Source organism: Physcomitrium patens, chromosome 1 (assembly GCF_059467195.1).
Source record: "Physcomitrium patens ecotype Gransden chromosome 1, ASM5946719v1, whole genome shotgun sequence".
Classification (NCBI taxonomy): Eukaryota; Viridiplantae; Streptophyta; class Bryopsida; order Funariales; family Funariaceae; genus Physcomitrium; species Physcomitrium patens.
In genome coordinates this window covers 9,307,316-9,317,533 of record NC_143410.1, presented here as the reverse complement: position 1 = coordinate 9,317,533, position 10,218 = coordinate 9,307,316, and positions in this window count along the sequence as shown.

Sequence of the window (10,218 nt, the reverse complement as noted above, 5' to 3'; positions counted from 1 at the left end):
CATTCACCGTATATACGGATCACAAGAAACTTAAATATTTTATGTTAGCACATGTTTTGAATCGTTCCCAAGCTTGTTGGAGTATGTCTTTGTCAAGATTTGAATTCAAGATTACTTATCAATCAGAAAAACAACAAGGTTTGTCAGATGCACTCTCTAGATGATCTTACCTTGTACCAAAAGAAAGAGATGCTGCTTTCGATCAACAATGGATAATTCTCTTGAAGCCAGAGCATCTTTATCTTTTAGTAATGAAATCAACACTAATTATCCATTCAACTTTTATTAAGCAAGTTCAGTCAAGTATGTATTTTGATCCTCTTATTTGTGATATTAATGGAAATCTTTCAAAGTCTCATGATACTTCCAAGTTTGAATTCAAGAACAATCTATTATATTTTGAGGGATGCCTATATGTTCTAAGAGATGAAACTCGATTATATATTCTTCAAGTTCGTCATGGCTTTCTAGCAGCAGGACATTTTGGGTACAATAAAACTTTGGAATTAATATCTAGGGACTTTAGGTGGCTCCAAATGTGAAAAGCATTCAAAGATTTTGTACAATCTTGTGATGTTTGCTCAAGATCAAAAACTCCTCGTCATCGACCTTATAGACTTCTTCAGCCATTATCCATTCTAGAACAACCATGGTCTTTTGCTTCTATGGATTTCATCACGGATCTTTTAATCTTAGGTTCTTATGATTCTATATTCATGATAGTAGATCGTTTTACCAAGATGGCATATTTTATATCATGTACAAAATCTATCACAGGTGAAGAAACAACTAAGTTCTTTCTTGATAATATCTATCGCTATTATGGATTACTCAAGGCTATTATATCAAATAGGGGAACTCAATTTGTATCAAGATTTTGGCGGACTCTTTTTAAGATTTTAAAAGTAGATATAAAACTATCTTCGACATTCCATCCTCAAACTGATGGACAAACAGAGCGTGTTAATCAAGTTTTGGAACAGTATTTAAGATGTACCATCAACTACTAATAAGATGACTGGACAACTCTTTTGCTATTGGTAGAGTTTGCTTACAATAACACGGTACATTCTTCTATAAAATAAATATTGAAGAAAAGAAGTCTAAAAGCTACAAACATTTAGCATCAACAAAGTTTGTAGTCTAAGAGAAGTGTGGAGAAAGATGATTCTTACTTCCAACACTCTTTACTTATAGGTGGTGGTTTCCTCACCAATGGAGCAACTTCCATTCTTTTAATATTACATCCATTTCTACTTCATTCAACTAAATCTTTGATGCCACCACAATAACTTACTTTAACTCTTTGCTACTTTATTACTACTAGCAACATACTATGCTTAATCTCTATATACTTATAACTAAGCAAGTACTTGCTCATCTTCAATACTTCCACTTTACTAATATTCAAAAGGATAATAATCCTAATCCCTGAATCAAGTCATGATGTCTAGTTTTCACTAATGCCTTTGTAAGCACATCAACAAGCATGTCATTTGTAGCACAATACTTCATACCTACTATTCCATCTTCAATCTTCTCTCATATGAAATGATGTTAAACATCAATGTGCTTGGTCCTCGAGTGGTATTTTGGATTCTTGGTAAATGCAAGACATCCTTGATTGTCATACATAATTAGAATTGCTTCTAATTGTACTAGACCAATGTCTTCTAAGAGTTGCCTTATCCAACATGCCTCCATTGTACAATGACTTACTATTATGTACTCTGCTTCCATCTTTGATCTTGCAATGGTAGGTTGTCTCTTGTAATTCCATGAAATGGCTCTGACTCCAATGAAGAACACATATCCTATTGTGGATCTTCTATCATTTACATCTCCAGTCCAATCCACATCACAATAACCTTGTAAGTCAATGTTCTTACCACCAAGGCACAATTTGAAGTCTTTTGTACCTTTTAAGTACCTCAAAATCTTCTTTACTATTTTCTAATGCATTGGTCTAATCTTAGACATGTGTTGGCTTACAACACTCACTGCATATGTAAGATCTACTCTTGTGGCCACCATTGCATATATGAGTGAGTCTACTGCTACCTTGTATAGAACACTTTGCATCCCACCTTCAACTTGTACAAACTCCTCATCCGTGAACTTCATCAACTTCAAATTTACGTCCAAAGGTTTTTCAATAGGCTTGCACTCCTCTATATTGAATCGTTTCAAGACTTCTTCAATGTACTAGGTTTGGCTCATTGTAATGGTCTTGTTACCATGATCTCTTACAAATTCCACTCCCAAGCAATAGTACAACTCTTTCAAATCACTCATCTCATATTCCTTCTCTAATTTGGCCTTCATCCAATCTATCTTTTCCATATTGTTAATCAAGATGATTAAATCATCAACATAAAGGATTACAATCAGTAAGAACTCTCTAAATTGCATCACATACAATGAATGATTAGCTTCACTCCTCACAAATCCTTCATTAACAAAGAAGGTGTCAATTCATTGGTACCATTCCCATGGTGATTGTTTCAATTCATACAAGGATTTCTTCAATTTGCATATAAGATGTTCTTTGTTTTGTTGTACAAATCCTTGAGGTGGTCCATGTAGATATCTTCTTACAATTCTCCATTCAAAAAGACCGTCTTCACATCCATTTGGTATATTTCTAAATCCATTGCTGTCCCAATTGCTATAATGATCCTAATGGTCGCAACGGGTGCATAAGTCTCATTGAAATCAATTCTAGTAACTTGTAAGTATCCTTTTATAACTAATCTTGCCTTATATCTCACTACCACATCCATTGCATCTCTTTTAGTCCTAAACACCACTTACAACCAATACTAGATCGATTTGCTGGAAGAGGTGCCAATTCCCATGTACCATTGTCTATAAGAGATTGCTACTCTTCTTCCATAGCCTTCTCCCACTTGATTGCATCTTCACACTTCATAGCATCACACAAAGATAATGGATCAGCAAGAAGAGCAATATTTGTATGTTCTTTACTTACTTGAGGAAAGATGTGATTCTTCCACCATTCGCCACGTTGCCTTCTTTCTCTCGAATAATATCTCCTTTCACTTGTAGAAGAACATTCACCTTCTCACACTCCTTGTTCTTTTCCAACTTTTAAACCTTGTCATTTTTCACTCAATGGTTGGTACTCTTCATCATTATCATTATGCCAATCTTCAATATTTTCATTTCTTTCATTGCTAGTCCTATCAATTGTAGGAGCCTTTATCTTTTCAACCTTCTTTGGCTTTTCATTTTCATCATCTTTTTTGTCTTCATCTTCTTGTTTCTTTGCTGAATTCAAAGATGTATCCACAAATACACCATTACTCCCACTTGCACACATCTCTAAGTGCTCACAAGCACTCTTGTGCTCTAAAAATGTAATATCACGACTTTTGATGATCTTCTTAGTTTCCAAGCACATTAGCCTATATGCCTTAGAACCTTCAAAATAACCAAGAAACACACACTTTGTACCTTTTGCATCAAGTTTGGACCTCATACAATCTAGTGTTTTTGCATATGCAATACAACCAAAGGTCCTTATATGGGAAATACAAGATTGTCTCCCACTCCAAGTTTCTTGTGGTGTCATTGATGCAAGAGTACTTGTTGGACACCTATTTCTTGTATACACTACATTCACCACAACTTCTGCCCAAAATTCATAGCAAAGGTTTTGAACATGAAGCATGCTCCTTGCCATCTCTACAATGGTTCGATTTGTCCTTTCAACAATACCATTTTGTTGTGGAGTGTATGGAGTTGTGGTTTGTCTAGCAATTCCTTCATTCTTCAAATAAACATCAAATTTCTTAGACATGTATTCACTTCCATTGTTCGTACGCAACACCTTGATCATGTATTTACTTTGTTTCTCAACAAGTGCTTTAAACTCTTTAAACCTCCAAAAGCATTCACTCTTGGCTTTAAGAATGTAGATCAAAATCTTTCTTGAATAATCATCAATGAAAGTAAGAAAATATCTTGATCCTCCAATATTTATGTTCTTTATAGGTCTACATACATCCGAATGGATAATCTCTAGCAACTTGGTAGCACGTGTTGCTACACTCTTTAGAAATGAGGCCCTTTGTTGTTTGCCTTATATGCATCCTTCACATGTAAGTTGTTTTGCATTATGGCTTATAATGCCAAGATCTAAGTCAGTTACCATGGTCTTGAGCTCTTTCATGTTCTTCACATTCAAATGGCCAACACCATGATGCCATATATTCAATTTGTCTTGGTTTGATGTAAACTCAGTAAATGCGGCTACCTCCACTCCATTCACCTTCTTACAAATGAGGTAGTAAAAATTTCTTTCTTTCAAGCCTTTGAAAATCTTATCTCCACTCAATGTTCTTACAAAACAACCATTCATATCAAATTGAACTTTAAAACCTTCTATTACAAGTTTACTCACTGAAAGTAGGTTTTGCTTTATTTTAGGTACATGAAGGATGTTTTTAAGTTTGATCCTATTGGTTTGTCCATTCACAACCACTTCCACCATAATAGAGCCAATTCCAATGGCTTCACATATACTACTATCTGCCAACACCACGTTTGATGCTAGAAGAGCCTCATAAGTGTCAAATGAACACTTACAAGGTGTCATATCCTTGGAACAACTTGAATCTACAATCCATCTTCACATGAGAGCCATAGAGGTCCTATTTGTTGCCATGAATGCATAATCTTGTCCTCCAAACTCATCTTGCATACTATTTGTATTGTCCTTTTTTATCGTTTTGCCTTTGTAGTAATTTTGAGCAAAATGGCCTACTTTGCCACAAATGAAGCAAGATTTTATATTACCTTGTTGTTTTGAATAGCTACCCTTGTCTTGACATAAGTAGAGTGCTGAATCTTCACTTTGAGGCTTCTTTTCTTTCTTCTTGGTTACCTCATGGACAAGTCTTACTGTCACATAATCTATTGTAAGCTCTTTTAGCTTGATGGACTCTAATGCCACAATAAGGTAGTTGTAGGATTCGGAAAGGCTCATTAGCAAGGTCATGACAATATCACTTTTTTCTAAAGGCTTGTCACCACTTGCTAGTTGGTTTGCAAGAGCCTTTACCCTATTGACATGAGCCATGAGGTCTTCACCTTCTTCCATCTTGCAAGTGAAGAACTTCTTCTTTGTATAGATGATGTTGGATAAGTTTTTGCTCTCATAGATGTTGCAAAGAGTCTTCCATACTTTTGCTGGTCCTTTGCAAGAGATAATGTAAGAGAAGTTGGCTTCATCCACATTGGTTGCAATCAATCCAAAAGCCTTCTTTTCACGATGTTTGAACTCTTTCTTCTCCTTCATATTAGCATCTTTGCTTGGAGCCTCTTCACTTTCATCTATAATATCCCAAAGATCCAAAGATGCCAACAAAAGCTCTATTTTTATCTTCCAATGGTAGAAATTTTTACCTCTAAACTTCTCAATAACTCTCAATCCTTCACCCTCACTTGAAGCCATGTCTAAGGAAGAATTGTATCAAAAAAGATTGTAAGAAGAAGTCCTAATGCTCTCAAAAATCAGCAAGAAGGTTTTGTTGCGTTAAAATCACAGAATCCTTCTTTGTGAATAAACTATTGTTTTAATTCTCAAGTACTCTCTCTACTTCACTTCTAAAACTTGTGACAAGTCTGATGACTTAACTAAGTATCTCAAATCTGATTTGTCACTTTAATATCTTTCTTATGCTCACAAATCACCTCTATACACCATAAGAGGGCTTTTAAGCACAATAAGAAACTTTAGGACATGAAATTGTAAAGTTAGATTACCAAGGAGCTATCTTAGAAAAAACACAATGCAAACTTTGTCTAAAGATGAAAAACAAGACACTAACACCAAAATGATCTTAACCACAAGTAAGAGCAAACCATGATCTGGATCTAGATCTAAATCTCAAAGTTAGGTTCTTCCAAAGCCTAACATCAGCAATAACAACTTGATCTACTCCACACTTACAAAACCACTTCAAAGAACTTCAAAAAATATTCAAGCAAATGTGAGTGGGCCCATAACCTATTGAAGAAAAGAAGTCTAAAAGCTACAAACACTTAGTATCAACAAGGATTGAAGTCTAAGAAAAGTGTGGAGAAAGATGATTCTTACTTCCAACACTCTTTATTTATAGGTGGTGGTTTGCTCACCAATGAGGTAACTTCCATCTTTTTGATATTACATCCATTTCTACCTCATCCAACTAAACCTTTGATGCTACCACAATAACTTACTTTAACTCTTTGCTACCTTTTTACTATTAGAAACATACTACGCTTAATCTCTATGTAGTTGTAACTAAGCAAAACTTGCTGATCTTCAACAACAAACACCTTTTTTTGTCAATTATGGTTACCATCCATGACTTGATACTTTTGACTTTTCAAAAGTTGATAATCTTGAGGCAAAAGATTTGGCAATTCATTTGTCAAAGCTACATGCAATAATAAAGGCACAATTAGAAGAAGCTGAAGAACAACAAAAGATTAATGCGGATGTCTATCGAAAGGAACAACTACCATTCTACATGGGTGACAAGGTATGGTTACTTTGTTGCAATAGAAAGACCACTCATCTTTGTGACAAGTTGGACTATCAAAGGGCTTGGACCGTTTTCTATTTCTGCACAAATCAATCCAGTTGCATATCGTTTACACCTACTAGAGTCGATGAAAATCCATCCAATATTCTATGTGTCTCTTCTTGAACCATACAAGATAGTGGACATACCAAAAAAAAAACAAGCTCTACCTCCTCCTATAGAAGTAGAAAATAATGAAAAATTCGAAGTGGAAGAAGTCTTAGATTCAAGGCGGCATCGAAATAAATTGGAATATTTTGTCCATTGGCGCAGATATGATATTAGTGAATGCACATGGAAGCTAGTAAAGAATCTTGCAAATGCAGCAAAGGCAATGGAGGCTTTCCATCGACAATATCCATCAAAATTAAGATGAAAACCTTCCTTATAAAAGAAACAAGATCTAGGCAAGATAACATTCTACTTTCAATCCTTGTTTGTAGCTTCTTTGTAGTTGTGACACTGAGGAGATAGAGAACTAACAACCAACGGATTCGATTCAAGAGCCTTCGTTTGTTGACCTACCGAATAAGACATTACGATTGTCACAACCTTCAAGACGACAAAATCAAGATGAAGATCTTCAAGAATGACATATTCTTTCTTGAATAGATGGTAAGATACAACACATTTGATATCACGATCTTGGAAGGGACTCCCGATGTTTGGTGATTTTACTAGAGGTAGGAACAATTTCTGATGGTATTTCAAATGTTTTATTCAAAGGAAGTTATGAAGGCCTCAACAAAGATTTAATAACTGGGTGGTCTTTTCACCCTGGTATGGGACACTATCGATGGTTGAGAGGCCCTATCAATCATCTTTGAAGAGAACAAAGATCAGAGTATGTGGCGAATACAATTCGTTGCATCATAGATTTTCTCAACATATGATGACCGCTCTTTATGGAACTCGTCCCTAGAAAGGAAGGTAATGTCATAGACATAGACATGTAAGCCAGTAATTACATATATAAATAGATAGAAATAAGTAAAAGTAAGTAAAAGTAAGTTAATTCGATAATATTTTCTATGAAAACTTCCTATAAGCTTTATAGACACTTCTTTGATTTTATAAGTATCTTTAATTGACTTTTTGGATTAAAAACTTGGTCAACAAGTTGGCCATGTGCCACACATATTGTTAGCTTGAAGACCAAGCTAACTATGTGGGCCACTTATAGAAAAACTTGCCTTATAAGTCAAGGCATGTGTCCTATAAAGTCAACACATATTAGAGGTCCTATAGAACATTGCCATGGAGCCCTTAGTTAGGTAGTATATATAGAGACAAGAGTGAAGCCCTCTTCACTGTTGTCAACTTCTTTCTTACTTCTAATCTAGTTTCAAGGGTCTCTAGTATTCTTGTCTTTTGACAATAGCCATTCCAGTTTCTTTCTTAATATACATATTAAATTATTTCTATTTTGTCATCTTTCTTTGAGAGAAGTCTCACTTGTTTATTTATCTTTATCAAGTTCTTGTCCTTGACAATAGGTCAAAAACTTGATCAACAAGTTAACCACATGCTATACATGTTGGTGGCTTATAGAACAAGCAAGTTATGCGGTATACATATAGAAAACTTGCCTTGCAAGTTAAGATATTTATTTAGCAAAATCAACATATATATTGAAGGTCCTATAGAATATCACCATATAACTCATAGTTGGATAATATATATAAAAGCAAGAGTGGATTCTTCTTCACTCTTGTCAATGTCTTTTTAATCCTTAGTCTTATTTCAAAACTTTTTAGTCTTCTTGTCTTTGGCAATAACCATTTTAGTTCTATATATTATCATCTTTGAGTGATTTTTTAGTCTTTTCAAGTGAGACAAGAGCGTATCAAGCTTCTCTTTTTATAAGTTTCATGTCTTTGATACAAAGTCAAAGATTACAACTTTTAAATGTTTAGTTGGTTGAAGTTAAAAAACTTCCTTGAATTGGCTTTTACACTTTAAAAAATAAGTCCACAGTTCTCAAGATGAAAAGTTTAGATGGAATGTATTTTTTCTTTTACATGATATACATAATATTGTCTCTTAGAATTTTATTAAATCCACCTCAAAGAAATGGTTTTTAAACAAATCAAGAAGTTGTGTCAAAAAATGCTTAAAAGAATCATTAAATACTAAAAAATTGAGTTTTTTTTAATTTTTATTTTTATTGTAGTAGTTTCTCATTTGACCTAATAATAAAACCTATTATTTAATCACATATTAGAGCTTTTTATAGAACCAAATAATGAGATTTAGTATTCAATCATATATGAAGACTTCTTTTTAAATTAAATAATAAATCCTAATTTTAAACCATATGTACTATCTATTAATTTTAAAAAATCAAAATTTATTTTCTAAAAAATGACGAAAGAGGAATTTTAATGTTAGAAATAGTAATAAATTAAGAAATTTTAATTTTCAAAATATATATTAAATATTTTATAAAAAATAGTAAATTTAATAATGCTGACATAATTTTTAAAAATAAGTAGATAAACATAGTACATTTTTTATACTTTCTATATTGATTTATAAAATATTAGATTTTCGTCTACCAGAGATGATTAAAAAAATCTTTACATAAGATTTTGAAAGAAGGCCTTAATCAAAATGAATCACTTTTCTATAAATTTTGAAGTAAAACAAGTTTTAGAAAAAAAATAAAGAAGACTTTAAACTTGAAGTTTTTCTAACATACATAAAGAATAAGGTTTTAAAAATATAAATTTTTAAATCCATTTATTTTAGACTTGTAAAGTTATAAAAGCATAAAACTTAAAATGAAGGATTTACACTTTGAAATATGAATAGATGTAGGTTGGAGAAATATCTAGCAAATTAGCTGAAAATCTTGATAATAAAAAATAATTAATATATTGAATAACTATAAAATCATTATATAAGATGTTATAAAAACTAAAAAATTCTTCAAAAATATTTCTTATTAAAAATAAAGAATATAAATTCACAAAAGTAAAAAAATATATATTAGAAATGTAAATCCTTTGAAGTGACTTTAAAATAAATAAAAATAAAAAAGAACTAGCTATCTCTTACACCAACTTTGAGTCTTAGCATTCAAAAAAGGACTATAATTTTCAAAACACAATAAAATATTTTTTAGAACATATATACAAAGCTAATTAGTCGTTTTTTCTAAATAAACTAGTTTGTACTAAATATTGGTATTATGAATTTCTTAACGATATATATTTAATCAAAAATCCAAATTTGTATTTAAGTATTGGCCTATTTTCTTTTAAGATTGAAATGAAATTATCTTTGATGTTTTTTTTGTCTTAAATCAATAAATAAACCAAATGTTTGATTCAAATATTAAAAAATAAAAGTTTTGAATTATTAATTATAAAAAGACGATTAAACTACTCTCATATCACTAGTAGAATTTGCCCATAACGGTATCATATATATATATATATATATATATATATATCTGTTTTACAATTAGTGATAATATATGAAAATCCAATTTTAATATTAAGATCAATCAACCTTCTATCAAGTTGGAATATTTAACATTTAGACTCTTTTTCATCTATAAAACACATCGATTCAATTGCATATTGATTGCAAATATTAAAACCAATCAAATATTGGTACA